Here is a 19,400-nt window from a genome sequence, read left to right as displayed (position 1 = left end):
CTACAACGAGATTCTTTGCAGGAATTGAGTTGCATGTATGGTTTCCTTGCTAGTTTTGGCATGCATGTGTGTAATTGGTTCTCTTGTTGTCATGAGCATGGGTTTTTCCAAGTGTGACAGTGTTCTTATGCCTTGCCTTGCCATTTCCTGACAGTCATGGTGTGATGGGGTTTTCATGTTTTGGTTGAGCTGGATTGTCAGATGAATAGGAAGCTGAATGAGGTAGATCTCTGAATGAAAGAATACATGGCCTAGTGATCCCCGAACTAGACTGTGGATTGTGGTAAAGCCACTAGCATAGTGACCCCTAAACTAGACTAATAGTTGCGATAAATCTAGGTATTGTGTGCCTCGGTGGGCCTAGGAATCCTCAACCGGTGAATGGCGGGATATGCGGTAAAGCCTAGAGCTGTTTACCCTTGATCATGCCTAGGAATCTGTGTGGTGAATGACGGGATATACAACAAATCCTAGAGGGTGGTGTCTCGATTATGGCATAGTGATCCCTGGATCAGACCGTCAATTCCTCATGGTGTAGGTGGAGAAATTTGGTGGCATCCATGCTTGTGTTAGGGCCTAGCGATTTGGTGGGGATTGTGGTAAATCCTGGTATTGTATGTTTATTGTTTTGGCCTAGTGATCTAGTGAGGATTGCAATAAATCGTGGATCTATCGATGAGGGTGAGGTGGTGTAGCCTCGGGAAGCCCTGGTTGAGTTTTGGTTATGAGTCCCACATTCATGCTTGGAATATGGCACATACGTGATTGGTTGAAAGAAAAATTTAGTTCAACTAATCTATGGTTGGGTGGTTCGCCGAAGTCCCATACTCAGTTGGCCTTTGCATTCATTAGTAAGAGTTCGTTCTCCTTGGTATTTCATGTGTAAATGTACTGGTTCATATGTGGTATTTATGGTTGTTGTATCCTTATTATTTTTGTTGGTTATATGCTGCTTATGAGTATGTTTTATGACAGTGATGATGTATGCCTCTCATCGTGTTTTGATTTTTAAATGAATGAACAATGAATATATGACCTAATAGATGATAATGTAGCTAATGTGATAATGCATCAATGTTTCCTTAAGAATCTCAAATAAGTATGAGGCCCCTATGCTCAGATATGTTGTTATGACCCATAGATTACATGTGCACAATGTGTTCTACGAAATGTCTGTCATGGTTAGGCTTGGTTCGGTCAAGTCCTTTATCAAGTTTTGTGTTAGAGGGTTTTTTTTGGTGTCACTTATTATCTTGGTAAGTATCATTCCGAGCAGTGGTTTGGAGACTAGCCCTGAAAAAGTGGCTTAAATCTCGCAGTCTTCGGCATGCAACTGTCTGAAAAAGACTGCAGTCTCTCCCTTACAGGCATTGTGGGAGCGACTGGAGGGTCCCAGTCACATGCATGCCCATGTCATGAGAGAGAATTAGGGTTTAATTCATTGAAAGACTAGGTTAACTCAGGGGTTGGGAACCTAGAATGGTAGATTAGCTCCTGGGGTTCCTGTAGCACCTGAGGGAGGTCTATAAGGTGTTGGTTCATTGGCTCCACTTCCTTAACTACACTTATGGATTTGAATCATATCATAGTAACTCTTCATCACATGTTTACCCTGGTGGCCCGGTTAGCTTGGGTAAATGTGGGAGGGGGTGTTACACCCAATTCTTTTATTGGGGATGCTATTACATTTATGATCATTCTTCAAAGCCTTTAGCACCCTTTATGTCCGCATTTGTGTTGTGTCTCCAATTATCAAAATCCGTTTTTCAAAAATTCTTGTTGTAATATCTCTTGATTCTTTTTAACTTGAATTTATTGTTGTTTCTTTAAACCATATAACTTTTTCATAACTTCAGTGGTATCTTAGTTTACTTCTGTTAGTAGTCTCTTATTCCCACTTCCAGCTCAGAATAAATCGAGTCTAACCGATTCCCACATGTTTTTTATTTCAATATGTAAAGACATATCACCATCTATTTTACTTTCATTGTCTAAGATTCTAGTTTTATTATTCCCTTCCAACCTCCAACGTTGCTACAAGTTTCTGGCCCTCAAAAATCTTGTTCCTAATGATCAAGTCCCATTTGGGCTTCTCTCTGTCAACTTTGATCTGGACATCTAACTCGACCTTCTTGGAGTAGTTGATTTGTTATGCAAACTTGAAGGCGATGGAAAAATTACAAGTAAAATTTTATGTATTTTGGGTAATGGATCACTTTACAAAACACATAAAATAATGATTTTTAAACTTAGTTAACATCAATCAAAGAGACAATATACGATATTAGAAACAAATAACAATAAAAATGATAAAGGAGTTCATCCCTCTTCTGGGCTACATCTCTTAAACAATGTCCAATGTTAGGTATTTTTCATTAAGTGCTCAAATTTGTGTTTACATGGATTTATAGTGCTCAAAATGTAAATATTATGTCTCCAATGACTTTAGAACAGTAAAAAAACCCTAGATGGACTTTTGTTGGTTTCAATTTGGCCAAAAAATGAAGAAGTTATGCTTTCTCTGCTAACTGATCTTCAAACTTCACTGCACTGTTATCTATCCTATGAATACACCTTTTTCGGGCTCATCAAGTGACAATTTCGCTCTGCGCCGGTGAGATTCGCGCCGGATTGGGTGCAAGGTGTCGCCTACTTTAATTGCCTAGTAAGGCTTGTAGGCGGAAAACTAGGGCCACATGGGGCCATGCGCCCAAGGGCATGAGCTAACCGCCAATGCGCATGAGCATAGCCCCCTAGATAATTGGCTTTTGGTTCCGTGGAGCTCGTGAAACTAGGGCCTTTCCATAAGTTTTAGTGCCTAAAATCTAAGCCCTTCGTAGTGATCTTCCGTGGTTCCATGCTCCATGGTGACAGTGGGTTGGTCCCAAAAATTTTCCCCTAACTATTCCTCTCCATTTAACTTTGGCGTGTTGGCATATGGTAGGTCGTGGAACCTCGACCTGGTGCCTTATCCCAAGCCCCTCAACTGTTAGATCCCAAATCTTCAACTATGGTTACAAGCACTCAATTTGATCCGAAGCTAGTCCCCAAAGTTCCACCCCCTCACGATTGTTGGTGCTTCCGTCTGTTGGCGCTGGTCTGATGGTTTATTATCACAGGTGCCAGAACCTTGGGCCGAGGCTAACATAGAGCCCTCGACTTCCCTTCATGTAGTATCATGGGTGTGGGGTGACTGAGGGCTAGGGCTTAGCCTCGGCCCCATCCCCCAACTTCAAATGACATAAAATTTAAATACTAATTTGGAACTATGGTAGTTAAGAATGACCATGTGCCCTGGCGTGCCACGTGAAAGCCCATTACTTGGCCATGTGGCATCCCACCATTGGTCCAACTCATAACCTCATTTAACCAATGAAATGCACAGTAAATTTGACCCAATACGGAGAGGCCAAGTGGCAGCCTTTCATTGGACCAAATAGTACAGTCGGCCTGCCAGTCAGCATACAGACTACCTAGTCAATAGTCCTGCATCCAACCTCCAAATTTTTTACCTGTTTATGAAATTGATCAGAACGCGATATCGGTAGCATAAGATATTGATTTTTAATGATTTAAGTTGCATTGGATTCAGGTCATCGATATCTACGCTTTGGTACAAGTTTCGAGCACTTTTGAACACTTTGCATTTTGAGCACTTTACTGATCCCTTGGCTCATTTTCCCAACTAAAAGCTTTTGGACCTCCAAAAGACTATTTCCAGTCAACAAATAGATGAGGGTACAATTCCCTCACTGTTCCCTTTTCAATACATTTGACTTTGCTTGATTTTGTACCTTTGAGCCCCTTGTGAAAGTGCTTGACGTTCCTTCTTCTTGAACTCCTTGTTTCTTTGTCAAGGATAAGATCTTGCTGCAATTATTCAAGGTTTTCAGGATAGAAAACGTCTCTTGAAAGAATCTGAACATTCTCTCTTGTATCTTCAATCAAAGGACGCTTACCCAATTTCAGTTTCTTTCTACCTTAAAGTTTTTTTTGTTGATGCAAAGCCTTACTTCATCTCCAACCTAAAAATTGTGGTCAACATGATGCTTATCATTTTTAGGCTCATACTTGGCTTGACTCTTCACCAAATGTGATCGCCATTGCCATGCACCATTCTTCCTCAAAGCCAAAACATTAGGAGAGCCAAAAAAAAGATGTATTAGAACTAATGTTCCCTTTTTCAAGTAGCTCTTGAATCTTCTTCCTTATTCCTACATTCTCTATCACTGACATCTTGTTCAAACCAGTGTTCAAAAGTGATGCATCCTGCTGCAAATGAACTTCATGTTGTTTACCTCTTTTGGGAGGCAACCCATTAGATTCTTGAAACATATTATCACATGTGTTAACCACTTCAACTAAATCATATTTTAATGTTGCATCACATTCTTGGAAGGCTTTAGATTCATCAACGTCTTTATGTTTAATAATCAACAATGCAAAATTCTGAGTACCATTCATGAACCTCTTCATTTGTCCAGCATTCACAAGTGATAAATTCAACTTCTTGCTATGTGCACTAACACTATAGTCAATCCCATTTTTAAACAGATGATACTTGTTCTCATGGCGATGAAAGATGGATTTACTGTCATATAAGTATGGGCTTCCCAAAACAATCCCACAAATTTCAAGTGGTATTGCATCAAGTTCTACCTCATCGATAAAATTTGTGGTGATGACAAATCTAAGTATGCATTTTCTTGTCACTTTCAATTTGGCATTGTCACATACCAAACCCAAAGGATAAGGTTCAGGGTGAGAAATGGTTTCCAAATTTAGTTTCTTGACAATGTCTTGTGAAATGAGGTTTGCTTATGATCCACGATCAAACAAAGTATCTACTTTGTTATGTTTTGTGATGACTCTAGTATAGAAAAGCTCTATTATTTCTCTTTCACTTTGAGTTTCAATGGGTTTTCTAGAAGAACTAGTACTTGCAATTGAATCCTCATCTTTCAATCCCATGGCTATGATTTTTGTGTCATCTCTGGAATTAGATCCTAGATCTTGATGTGTAGTTGCAACAATATTTTCTTTCTCATTGTTATTAAATTTTTGGGTCTCATCTCAGGATGAAGTTTCCAACAGTGGTCTTCATCATGGCCTTCTTTTGAATAGTGCGTACATGTGAGTTTTTCTCCCTCCTTCTTGACTAAAGCATTCCTTTTATTCTTGCCTTTGAACTTACCTTTTGCTTTTTCTCCATACTTAAATGACTTCTCGCTAGTTTCTTCATAAAAATTCTTCCCTCTTTCTTCTAAATGAGTTGCTTGTACACAAATTTCATCTAGTTTTGTAGTGTTAAACATGAGAATAATGTATCTCAAATAACTATGTAATCCTCCAATGTATTTCAATAGAGTATCTTGGGAGGAAAAATCTATACCCAAAATCAAAGCTCTTTTTCTAAATTCTTCAGTATAACTTTGCACATTTTGACCCTTAGCTTGCCTAAAGTTTTTCCAATCCATTATAGATTTTTGCATGTATGCTAATGGATAAAATTGCCTTCTTATTGCAACAACAAAATCATTCCACGAGGATAAAACCTTACCATATTTCTTCCTGTCCTCTTGAGTTTTGTCCTCCCACCAAATAAGTGCAGCACTTTCCAACCTAAGAGAATCAAGCTAAATTTTGGTCTCATCATCCTTGATTCTTTGTATCCAACAATACACTTCAATTTGACGAATCCAATTATCTAATTTCTCAACACTTACCTCTCCATCATACATAGGTAATTCAAACTTTATGTCAAGCTTTAACAGAGGACTTTTACCATGTCCTTTTGGAGAATTTGGAGGTGTTTTTGAAAGGGTAAAAGATGAGGATGAAGATGAGGATGAGGATGGAGGTGAAGGTGGTGGCTTGTCACAATTTCCTCCATTCCCTTTCGGAGGAGTGTCGCCTTTTCCTCCATCTCATTTTGGAGACTTTGAGCTCTCCCCTTGCAACCTTGAGTTCCTCTCTTCATAAATAAATTTTACCATTTCAGACATTTCAAAGAAATCTTTTCTAAAAGTTCTTTCATCTTCAGACATTCCTTTAGGACCTTCTTCATGTGCCATGACTAGTGAAGCTTGAGGTATGAGTGTTCTCCTTGAAACAATTTAAGATCTTGGCTTGATAAGTTCTCCCTCTCCTCTTTTAAGCTTCAGCCTTGTAAGCATCATAAAACACTTGCAAACAAAATCAAACCTTCAAAATAACCTTGAGCTTTGATACCAAACTGATCTGTTATGAAAACTTGAAGGTGATGGAAAAATTGCAAGTAAAATTTTATGTATTTTGGGTAATGGTTCACTTTACAAAACACATAAAATAATGATTTTTAAACTTAGTTAACAACAATAACATAGACAATATACCATATCATAAACACATAACAACGAAAATGATAAAGGAGTTTACCCGTCTCTTGGGCTACATCTCTTGGTCTAACTTACAATGTTGGGCCTCTTTCATTAAATGCTCAAATGTGTGTTTACATGGATTTATAGTGCTCATAATGTAAATATTATGGCCCCAATGACTTTAGAACAATAAAAAACCCTTAGCTAGGCTTTTATTGGGCTCAATTTAGCCAAAAACTGAAGAAGTTAAGCTCTCTCAAAATTTTCCCAATTAACTAATCTACAAAGTGCACTACTCTATTAGCAATCCTGCAAATCTACCTTTTCCATTGACCCATCACTCTAAAATAGAAAAAATAAACTTTTCAAATTTTATTTTAATTATAATAATTTTAATTTTATAAATAATAATAATAAATTCATAATTATGAAAAAAAGAGTTACAATTAAAATATTTATTAGTTTAAAAAAAAACATTTATTTAATGTTATTGGAAACAATTATAATATATTTTTTAACGTTATTCAATTTATTAACGTAAATGTAAAGAAATATCGCAATTAAAATAAAAGAAAGGAAACATTAAGCTCAATTTCAAATTTTATATTTCATTTGTATATTAAATTACAAAGAAACCTAAAATGTTATCCATGGCAATAAAAATATGCTCACATTATGGTACCGACTATTAATGCCCAACGAATCGTATTTGTTATATGTGGATAAGATGACGTTTAGTGAACTTATCTACACATTTAAGATGAGCTCCGATATGTGGATAATATTGGAGTCGTATACCGAGGTGGAGGAGGAATTGCTCGGACGGCTAAAAGTGGCTGCAATCTGGGCAAAAAAAATTCAAAAAATCTTGCAGAGGTAGTGTTTGAATCATGTTTTTGATGGTGGAAATGGATTTAGTACCATCAAAAACATTTAAGACACCTAAAATTTTGAAGTCTAACAACTATAACTTGGATTTACAGAAATCCTTGCCGAATTTTCTCTAAATATAACCGGAGTTTCCATAATTTTCCGGGCAATTCCTCTGGCTAATTAGACTACGGCAATAATATTTCACTTAGTCAACTTATCTAGACATTTAAGAATAAGCTCAAAGTTATTGGATGGAATTATTAGAAGGCCGTGAAAGATATTCAACATCTTGAATTTGTTATGTGTGGATAAGATGAAGCTTAGTAAACTTATGTAGACATTCAAGGATAAATTCGAAGTTGGTAGAGGGTCCTGAAATATGTTCACCATGTTTGTGAAGATACTGAAGGGGTATAAAGTGAAGATTTTATATATAAACAGATAAATGAATTAAAATTAAAATTATGAAAAGTAATGGGTGAGGTGAGTTTGCACTAATATTATTGAAATGTTCTTATCAAAGTATATGAGAGATTTCATATATAAGTTATTTGTGTTAGAGTTGGTTTTTACAATTCTATTTATTTTTTTATTAGCTAATTATAATTAGTTGTAAGTTTATATAAAGATTATGAGGAGGAAACGCTAGGCTTGCATTTGAAGAGTCATAGCCTTAAGGTTATATAAATAGTATTGAGGTTTCCATGAAGAAAACCAAACCCTCTTTGGAGTGGAGAACCATGGTTTATGCAAAATTTGAAAAAACCAAACCCTCTTTGGAGTGGAGAACCATGGTTTATGCAAAATTTGAAAAAACCAAACCCTCTTTGGAGTGGAGAACCATGGTTTATGCAAAATTTGAAAAAACAAAAATTGATTAAGAGTAGAAGTTGAATTCATGACTAAAACCTATAACTAGAGTGGAACAAGATCCAGATTCAACAATGACATCTGAAATATCACTGAGGTTGTCACGAGAGTCGCCGGGAGCATTTGAAAGGATAATGCCCCCATGCAAGAGCTGAGAATAACTTGGAGGTGGCTCTACTTTTCTAAATTGTCAAGTGCTACCAAAGCTTACTGTCGTCCTGCTCTTGATTTAGAATAGCATTGGCCACAAAATATTTGACATGCCATAGTGTGTAAAACTTAGTAGTTGTGGTACAACTAAAGCTAAGGCATGGCAGAAAGCCACGGATAATTGAATTCACTACCTCATTGTTCTAGGAGACTTGTTCTTGTTTAATCGAGTTCTCAATCAAATACAACCTTTGTTGACTATCAATCAAGATAGAGCAATGAAAATCATCAATTGTAGGAGCATCATCATTTTTGGTTCTCGTACACCTTAAAGAAACCTTGCAATGAGAATTGGAATGAAGTAACATAGTACACATAATTAGCAATAGAAAGACAAAAGCAAACCTAATTGAACTGACTATACTTTATAATAACCACAACTTACATGTACACTAGGGAAAGGGGTCCTAATATCCATCTTAAAGCATTGGAACTAAAGACCAAAGATAAGTTTAACACCCTTCTGCATTAAAGCATCTATTGCCTTTATGATAATCATTGTGTCATAAAAAACAAGACTCCATGACAAATACTATGTTCCATTATCCCTACCTAAAAAATAATTCAAATGTTAATACTCTAGATGTGAGAAATTGTCTATCATTTGGATATATGTGTGTTGTACATCCTCTCATGCCTTCAATCACCCTGTACTAGGAATATTGAAAGATTATTATTACCATGGTCTTTGTCATATGGAGGGTGAGGGCCGTTGGGTGCTTTCAAGCACATGGGCTGCTAAATAGCTTTAGTATGAAGAGTTCATCCATAAGTAGTGCAACATTTAGATTGGGTTAACTCTAGCTCAATTTATGAACATACAACAATTGGTTCAATGTTTAAATAAATATATTATAAATTATGATTTGACTATAAGTAAGAGGATAAAACTTTCACTTGGCACTTAGACTCCACAAATTGACAATTACAATATGTTATATTAAAGGCAATACATACAATAAAAGTATAGAGAGCATAGATTGCAACAGCTAAGTGCACATAGGTAGGGGTGTATTAGACAGGGCTTATTGGTAAGGGAGGCTTGCACTAAACTTTCCCGAGATAAGGTAATGTTTAGGAGGTTGACCATGAATTTTAGGTTTAAAGGTAGGGGGTTCAGACATATTGCCTATTGGTTGCAGAGTCATAGATTCACTGGTGGGGATGGCTTCCTTTTGCATCCGTTGAACGACATTACAACAAATAAGAATTATGAGTGACTAGTGGCAATGGAGACTTCATAGGAGCACACACTTAGGGTCTTCATTAGCAAGTTAACCAGTCAAAGCATGAGCACTGGGATAATTGAAAGTCAGTGAAAACAACACGTTCATTATCATTGTTATCGTTATAATGATATACATATGGCTTTGAGCACTGGGATCATTGAAAGTCGGTGAGAATAACACGTTCATCATCATTGATCTACAGATGGCTTTGAGCAGTGGGATCATTGAAAGTCGATGAGAATAACACGTTCATCATCATTGTTATTGTTATAATGATAGACAGATGGCTTTGAGCACTAGGATCATTGAAAGACGGGCAAAACAACACGTTCATCATCATTGTTATTATTATAATGATTGACGGATGGAGAGGGAATTTGAATGACATCTTAAGGTTCCCCTTGATTTGTAAATATATATCAATTATCATTTAGTAAAGATATCTGTATTGTTTGAGTATTTTAAAGGTAGATTTTGGAATATTTTGAAAATCTAATATATTATTTAGTTTAGTTTTATTCATATTTATCAAAATTTCAAAATATTCCAAAATATTTAAAATATACTAAGATTGAAATGAATATAGAGCAATCGAAGATCTAGTAACTTAGGTTTAGCTTTATTCATATTTATCAAAATTTCAAAATATTCCAAAATCTTTAAAACCTACTGAGATTGCAATGAATATAGAGCCACTAATAAACTCCACCCAATTGAAGGCTAGGGAGAGACTAGGCACCTTTATCAAGAATGAAGGAAAAGGATTACCTTAAGTCGCTGCAAATGATCTGATTTGCAATGATATGATTTACATCCCATGATTGATGTTGATGCTCAAATTTGCAAGGAAACCAATATTATTGCTAAGGATGATGAATACTTTGCAGCAAAGGTCGTTGTCATCTTGCTAGGCAAGCTCGCCATTTTTGTTGTCAACTTCCTAGGCTAGCTCGCCTTATTCTGTGTTTTCTACAAGAAAGAACTTCTTGGATGCTCTCAGAGCTTTCCATTTACAGATGTCGCTTGGTTAGTATTACAGAATTTGAAACCTCACAAGGTAAGATCAGATTATATTATTGACGATAGATTTTACGCTTCGCTCCCTTCCTTTTACACTATTTAATTTTTTTATTATGGGTTGTTGAAGAGTGTCAAAAAATGGATCGTGGTGCTAAAACCCATAACACTATTATGAAATCCTCATCTCTACAACGTTTTGGTCTTCTACATCCATAACTTGGATATGGATTTGAACCCAGAACTCTTAACTTGTTGCCGAAGTCTGGTATGGCTACGACATTCTCATCTCTGCAATGTTCTGAGCTTCTATGTCTGTATCTTGCCTGTAGATTCTAACCCAGAGCCCTCATCAGAGTAGCTGATGGTTTAAGTTAACATTCACATCCGCAACTAGGATCAAGGACTGTGTTGGGGAAAGTTCAAGGCCCGACATTTCTAGGTTGCATACACTACGCCCTGTTGTTGATTTTAGAGACGCACTGTATGAAATGACATGATTCCATGGTTGCATAAAAGAGACAATTGGAATGCATTCTCTAGGTGCTTCGCTTCCACCATAAACATGTCTGTTAGCGTAGTCACTATATCTTAGTTCCATATGCATTCCTACAACATGAACAATTATCCAACATAGGGTATTATACGCATCAAGGAGTACATTAAACACCTGAGAGAGTCATGTGAAGGGTAGTGGCAATTGCTTTGATCACCAGTCTCGAGAAGCACTTATTGCACTAACTAGTATAGGAAATGAGATTTAATTTTCCCATACATAACCTTAAAATTTTGGATATCTTATATATATATATATATAGTTGTGTAACTCTCATAATCATTAAAGACGAACTGGGACCAGAGACGATGATGGGAAAAGCCAAAGAACATAAAACTATGAGCTAGCTAGGCCCTTTTTCTCCACCACCAGTATGATCAGACTATATACTAGTCTCTGTTTAGGTTTTGTTTTCTCGTTTTAATGATTTCTACACCTTACTTTGATTCCTTTGATGTATTTAATTTCTTTATGTAAGGTACAGATGTAGTGACATAACTTTGAAAGCGGTTTAAGGCCCGACTTTCCATATGGTTGTAATAATTTTTTTATAGTCGTAAATATAAAAAGTGGATTAATTTACAAAAATGAGATTAACTTACCAAAAATAAAAATGTGTGTAAAAATTGTTCTAATAATATGAATTTTTAACATATGTTATCATTATATTATAATGAAATACATTTTATGATATGAATTTTTGAAGAGGAATTATATTTTTAATCTAAAATTTTCAAGAGAAATTATTTTTTTAATCAAAATTATAAAATTTAGATGATTAAAATCATTACTTTTAATTGAAAAATTGATTTAGATCCTTAAAATACCACACTTTCATCTTTATTTTATAATATTATGTAATTTTGTTAATTCAAAATAGTGCTTATCAAATTTTAGTTAAAAATGTGAGTTTTTTTCATTATTTTAAATGATTGAAAAAGAACAATATAATTTAGATTATGACATAATGAAATATTCATCATTCTTTTATTTTTATTATTTTATTTTGTTTTGATTTTTATGAGAGTTGCTTAATATTGTAACAAAATTTTATCAAGTGGCATAGTGATATGAAAAAGTCAAAATTTTCATATATCTCTACTCTTAAATAGATAAAATAAATTATTATGGTAACAAAAAAATGTTAAAAAATTAAACTAATTTTTTTTTTTAATAAAATATAAAATTCCATTTTCTATATTCGTTTTGTCTATTATTATTATAATAAAATAGCTATATATTATTATAACTCAACCATAATGTGTGTGTATATATATATATATAATTTAATAGAGATATATTAAGAAAAAATGAAATAATTAATAATAAATAGATAAATTTCTGTTTAAACAGCCACGATAACAGATCGATGAATTTGTACTTATTGACGTAGCAACTCAACCAACTTTATAACTGACACTATGAATTAAAAATGGGGCATATAATAAGAATATAACTCTCCCATGATAAAATCAAGTTTCAGTCCTCGACCTTTTCTACCATAGCAAAAGACAAAGCTCCACTAGCACGCCTTTGTGTTCGCGGCGTTTCGATCACGAAAACGAGATATATGATTATAATTATTATTATCGAATTTTAATATACAATAATAGTAATATATAATTTTCTCATGATAAAATAATAATAATAATCAATTCACCCATGATAAAATATTGTTTCAGGGCTCGACCTTTCCTACATGGGAAAAGACAAAGCTCCAACTATACTGACACCTTTGGGTTTGCCGCGTTTCCATAACGAAAACAGGAAGTATAGAGTAAATATTCTTTAACTAACTCATTGTTATGATCAATAAAATAAAATAAAATAATATAATAAATAAATAAAAGTATTTCCACAATTTAAAGTGTGCACTTTTCTCAATGAAATTAAATAAAAGATAATAGAAATCGAGATTTGACCTTCGCATGATGCATCCTTCGCGTCACCGATACATTTAGATAGAGGAGAGATGTTCCTGAAGGTGACTTCAATCCCTAAATTTATGTTACATCTTTATTTAAACTAAATCTATACTGACATAATTTAAATAAATATAACCTTAAGGTAACTCCCCAACTCTCCGACAATAAAGGTTTCTTTAGTGAGCCTCATGTACTTCGGGGAAAGGACAAGGCTACCCAACCAGGTTACAACTACCGTCATCTTATTGGCAACAGACAAGCCCGCGACCAATACAACATCTTTTGGGTGACTATACGGTAACTCCGCCAACTCTTTCACAATGCAGGCTTCTTTAGTCAACCTTATCTATTTCAGGGAAAAGACAAGGCTACAACCACCGTCATCTTTTAGGTAACAGACAAGCCCGCGACCAATGCCACATCTTTTGGGTGTCCGAGAAACGAGTGATTGTTTGCGTCGAAAAATACAAAACAAGGATAAAAAAACAAACCGCCAATTAGCCTATCATTTTGTCCCTTCGACCGGATTGCAACTGATAATTTGTCCCTTCGACCGCAGTGCAACTGATAATTTGTCCCTTCGACCGTAGTGCAACTCGAGAGAAGGAACATGATATTATTTTATCGGTTGTTTTGTGATTTGTGATTTTATTGATGTAATTTTATTTTCAAATATCAAAACATTTATTTTACAACGACAACCCGTTATAAAAAATAATATATATATATGTATAAAATTAAAAAATGTATAATAAGTATTTCTAATGATGAAGATTTATATCAAATTAATATCATAATTTATTGATGATGATGATGATAGTTAATGTTCCTTGAGACCAAACAATGGTATATCGGACCTAAAAACAAATTATTTATTTTGATTTAAGATTTTATTCCTATCCTCAAAAAAGGTTAAGAAGGTCAGTATTGTAAAAAATATTGTGAAACTGAGATCTAATGTGGTTGTACGAGGGGCACTCTAAGAGGAAGTGGTTTTCATCTTCAATGTTTCTATTCTCACATATATGGCAGATCCTTTCCATCCATGGCGTTTTAGGCACTGCCCAACGACTTGTTTCACTATGGAGCTCATGAGAATTCGTTCTAATCTTTGCTATATTAATTTTCTTCTTTGAGCTAGTTAAAATAGAGAGATACTTTTGATCTTCTAGGGTGGGGTTGATGACCTTCTTATAATAACTTAATTTTCTTTTAGCCGCTAAATCTTTCTCACACCACATCTTAATTTTCTTTTAGCCGCTAAATCTTTCTCACACCACATTTTTTCTTTGAACTTAGAAGTAACAATATCTTTAATGTTATTTATGTTTTGCAATGCATCATTTTCGTTGATCTCCTAATAGTTTAACTAGGCCCTTGTGTCTTTATGCCACCCTCAATTGAATCTTAGGTAGTTTTGGCTAGAATTTATTATATTATAATTTATTTACTTAATTAATAATTAAAAAATAAATTTATTTTTTAGATAAATTTTAATTTTTGATTTATAATTGTTATAAAAAATATTCAATAAATATTAAATCTTTACTATTTATTTAATAATTAAATTAAAATTTTATTTCAAAATAAACACTTAACATAATTAAAATAACATAATTTTTAATAATTAAATATAAATAAAATACTAATAATAATAATACCATTATTTTTAAAATTAATTTTCATATTTACATAAATTATAAAAACTAAAATCTTTAATTAATCAATTTTTTTTTCAATAAAATAATTTCTCTCCATCCATTCGCAATAATTAAAAGATAGTTAATAATAATAATATTTTTAAATCTGCAATAAGGCACGTAATTCCCAACCTTGACTGGACCAACAATTGCGTATTGAAACTGGATAGCAATAAGGCACGTAATTCCCAACCTTGACTGGACCAACAATTGCGTATTGAAACTGGATAGAAATAATCTCTGCAACAAAATAAATAATAATTTTGTTATTATCTCTGCAATCTAGAAATTATGTTTTTAATCTAAATTTTTCAATTGAAATTATCTTTTAATGTAAATCACAAATTTAGATGATTAAAATCATTAGTTTTAATTGAAAAATGGATTTAGATCCTTGAAGTACGACAATTTTATTTTTAAAATTTTTATTTTATAATATTATGTAATTTTGTTAATTCAAAATGGTTCTTATTAAATTTAGGTTAAAAATGCGAGTTTTTTTTTCATTATTTTAGATGATTGAAAAAAAACAATATAACTTAGATTATGACAAATAAAATATTCATTATTCTTTTATTTTTATTCTCTTTTGATTTTTATGAGAGTTGCATAATCTTGTAATAAAATCCTATCAACTGACATAGTGATATGAAAAGTCAAATTTTTGATGATGATGATGATGATGGTGATGGTTAATGTCCGCTGCTGAGACCAAACATTGGTCTATTGGACCTAAAGAAACAAATTATTTATTTTGATTTAAGATTTTATTCCTATGCTCAAAAAGCTTGGAGAGAAGCCTCCCGAGCTCACTATAATTTTGACATACATCTCTATTGTAATTGGATTTCTCAAAATTTGGGTGGTTTTAAAATGGATCAAATTTCTTAAAGATATTTTGCCACCATGTATAGATCTTTGATTATGATAAGCTCTAGTGTTTGAAATTTTTGTCTAATTATTATCTTATTTGCAATTAAATTTTTTATTATTTTTATTTTTAAATGGAATAATAAATTTTGGAAAATATTTAACTTTGAAGATCCCCTATCACTATTATAGTAGGTACAACTATTTCATAAATACCACCACAAATGAGCCAGTTACAACATATTTTTTTGAGACTTAAATAAGTAAAATAAATTATTGATTGAAAAAATATATTAAAAAATTAAACTAATTAAAACTTTTTAAATAAAAAATAAAATTCCATTTTTCTATATTCATTGGTTTATTATTATAATAAAATAATTCTATATATAAAATAATAAATCAACAATATATATATATATATACATATATGTAAAACTAACTCAGCAATCATATATATATATATATAAAATTTAATAGAAATATATTAATTTTTTTTTTATGTAAGTAATAATAAAAATAGATGGACAAATTTCTGTTAAACAGCCACGGAAAAAAAAACCAAACGATGAATTTGTACTTATTGACTTAGCCACTCAACCAACTTTATAACTGATACACTATGAATTAAAAATGGGCATTTAATAAGAATATAACTCTCCCGTGATAAAATCAAGTTTCAGTCCTCCACCTTTTCTACCGTGGGAAAAGACACGAAAACGAGAATTGAAAATGATATATATAATTACAATTATTATTATCTAAATTTTAATATAATTCTCTCATGATAAAATAATAAGAATAATAATATAATTCACCCATGATAAAATATGGTTTCAGGGCTCGACCTTTCGAACATGGAAAAGACAAAGCTTCAACTACCATGAGACCTTTGGGTTTGCCGCGTTTCCATGACGAAAACGGGAAACATGAGTATACTTTAAATATTCTTTATATAATATAATTAAATTAATAAATAAATAAATACAAGTAATTCCAAAATTTAAAGTGTGCACTTTTATCCATGAAATTAAAGAAAGGATAATGGAGATCGAGATTTGACCTTTGCATCCTTCTCGTTACCAATACATTTAGATACAGGAGAGATGTTCCTGAAGGTGACTTCAACTGATCCTTATAAACCATAGTTCGCATTGAAAGTTCTTTATAATAAAAAAAATATATTAATAATAACTGGGATAATAATAGTTTAAAATGCAAAACTAGTTGCCAAGAATCGTGATACAGTCAGAGGATTGCCACCCGAGTGGAACAGCAATTGCGTGCTTGGTTGAGACTCGATATTAAAAATCTTTGCAACGAAGCCATTGAACAAAATCCAGTCTAATCTTATGGCATGATTCCGGTGTCGCGAGATCGAATCACAAGCTGAAACTCTACGGTGTATTGTTCATACATACACTTAAGTTTTTCAGACGCATAAGCGCATCAGACGCCTCCGAATGACATCCGTTTAACTCACCGAACTTCTTCTATAAATATTTCTAAGATTCATTGGGCCTTTAACAAAATGTTCATGGCCTTCAATCCTAGAGACGAAATAATAGAATTATAGCGGTTGAACAAAATTAGAAGGCTTTTTAAAGGCAGTGGATCGAAATGACCGTAAGAATTATGAATATGAAGTATATGAGAATTTGCATCTAAGATATCAAAATAGCAATAAGAATGGCATATAGTATAACTCTAGTGACGAAATTATATAACGGGGTTTTAACAGCCGTGGACATAAATTCCTACAAGAATTCGCGTCAAAATAACAGAGGAATTTGCATTCAAGTAACAGATAAATATAAATTGCAATAAGAATATGTAGGTTACTATTTGTTTATTAAAGTAGAATATTTGATTGGATTTTAGGCGATGACGTATGATTTCAAACGAAACAGATATATTTACTCTGTCAATTCAAAGATTCAACGAATATTATTTTAATAGTTAAATATAGCGTAAATGAAAGTTTTAAGTTATTATAGTTTTGGTAAGAGAATAAGTTATGTTTCCAGGAAAATAAGAGAATAAATTATGTTATGACTGGAATAAAGTTATATTTTACAATGAATAAATATATGGAGGGATTGTTTTAATTTTTTTTTTTTTAAATATATTTTTGTGCAAACTTAATATAAAATATTTATTGTACAGTGAGATCAAATTAATTTAATATGGGAAATTTATTATAAAATAATTATTGTTTAGTGAGATCAAATTAACCTAACCTAACTGACTTTTACAACTTGGTCTATTTTTAAGTATTTTTGATAACTATCATTCTATTGTAAAAAGTCATTTTAAATTTGGCAAAATTTCCTTTATATAGGTTATGTAAATGAAAATATTTTTTACAACTATCATTTTATTCTAAAAAGTTATTTAATTAAATATTGTACATATAAAAGTGATAATGTAACATTCCCCGTGAAAAGTTAATGTTAGTAAATAGTAAAAGTAATTATGAACAAAGACTTTATTTGAAAAGTATATATAACTCTGTTATTAATTTTATGTTAATAAAAAACAATTGTGTTAGTACTATTTGAACTGAGCTTATGGTTAATCATGGTTAGTAACCCTAACTACCTTCAGGAGGTAGTTGAGACCCCAGAGGAAAAAGGGGGAATTGCCAAGTCTAGTTGGGATCAGATGGCAGAGAAGAAAGAAAATGTTCATGGTATGTCTGGTTAGGATCAGATGGCATTAAGGAAAGGAATTTTCTTGTGTACGCTATGTCTGGTTAGGATCAGATAGCGTTTACTGGCGAGACCAGTGTAATTGCAGTCGAGAGGACCTGCAAGTGCTTGGGGGTGGAAGATTAAAGAGGAACTCTTCCTACGGACGGGTGGATTGACAAGCATTACAAATAGGTTTGGCAGATAAGCAGGTATGGCTTACTACTTATACATCTGTTAAAATGTTTCCTATACTGTACTGTACTGAGAAAAGTGAAAAAAGCTGACAGTTATCTGCCTATTCTTCTTAAACAGTATTATGAAAACAATTATTGCATGCTGTGTGAATTATAGAAAACATATTCGAGTGTAGAACCGGAACTGAATATACAATCTGAAGGAAGAACACTAATGTCTGTATGAAAGACAACAACAGAACCTAAGTTTGCATGGTTCTTAAAGAAATAACAGAAAAACACGATAAAGGGTTTATAATAACCTCGGTAGCAGCATAAATGACCTATCAAGAAATGGTATAGTAAGAACCCTCATTCATATGTAAAAGCAAGAAAATATACAGACATTTAGAAAAGCAAGAAATGTACAGGCGCTCTCTGCTGTAATGAATGGTAGTAAAACCCTGATACACTATGTATATATTCATGAGTGAATCTAGAGAGCCTCGTGGCCCAGCAAAAGTAAAAGAACAAACTGTGCATTACGCTTAATCCACAAGGGAATATCAACAGAGAACAAATACGATATGATTTCCATACCAATGAAACTGAGCAAGTAAACTACGACCTCGTACAAGTATGGAAAAGGGGTAAAACCTTAACCTCGGCCGGCGAAAACATGAAATGAAACCAGAGACCGTTAATAAAGACTGGTTAAACACTTCGGCATGCTGTTACAGTCGCACAGTGGTGTCGCATGGCACAAAAATACAAACATGTATATATCTAAGGTAAACCCATAAAAGTACAATGCATTCTAATACCCTGAAAAGAACCAACAACTGTATTATATAAGTATAAGCACATAGTTGAGTTAGCCCGCAACTCTGTTTAGGAACAGTTGCCTTGTCCGCCTTAAACCGGA

The 19,400-nt window shown here is 33.1% G+C and overlaps 1 pseudogene; it reads right to left on the bottom strand.

Moving 5' to 3' along the window:
* Window positions 1-1,752: 1,752 nt before the first annotated feature.
* LOC149241078 (uncharacterized protein At4g18257-like) overlaps window positions 1,753-19,400 on the bottom strand; it is a 38,776-nt pseudogene continuing 21,128 nt past the window's right edge.

Source organism: Pinus tabuliformis, chromosome 8 (assembly GCF_031772625.1).
Source record: "Pinus tabuliformis cultivar Carrire ecotype Pingquan chromosome 8, CPIR1, whole genome shotgun sequence".
Taxonomy (NCBI): domain Eukaryota; kingdom Viridiplantae; phylum Streptophyta; class Pinopsida; order Pinales; family Pinaceae; genus Pinus; species Pinus tabuliformis.
Note: the sequence above shows the minus strand (reverse complement) of the source record. Positions and strands in the feature narration are given on the sequence as shown.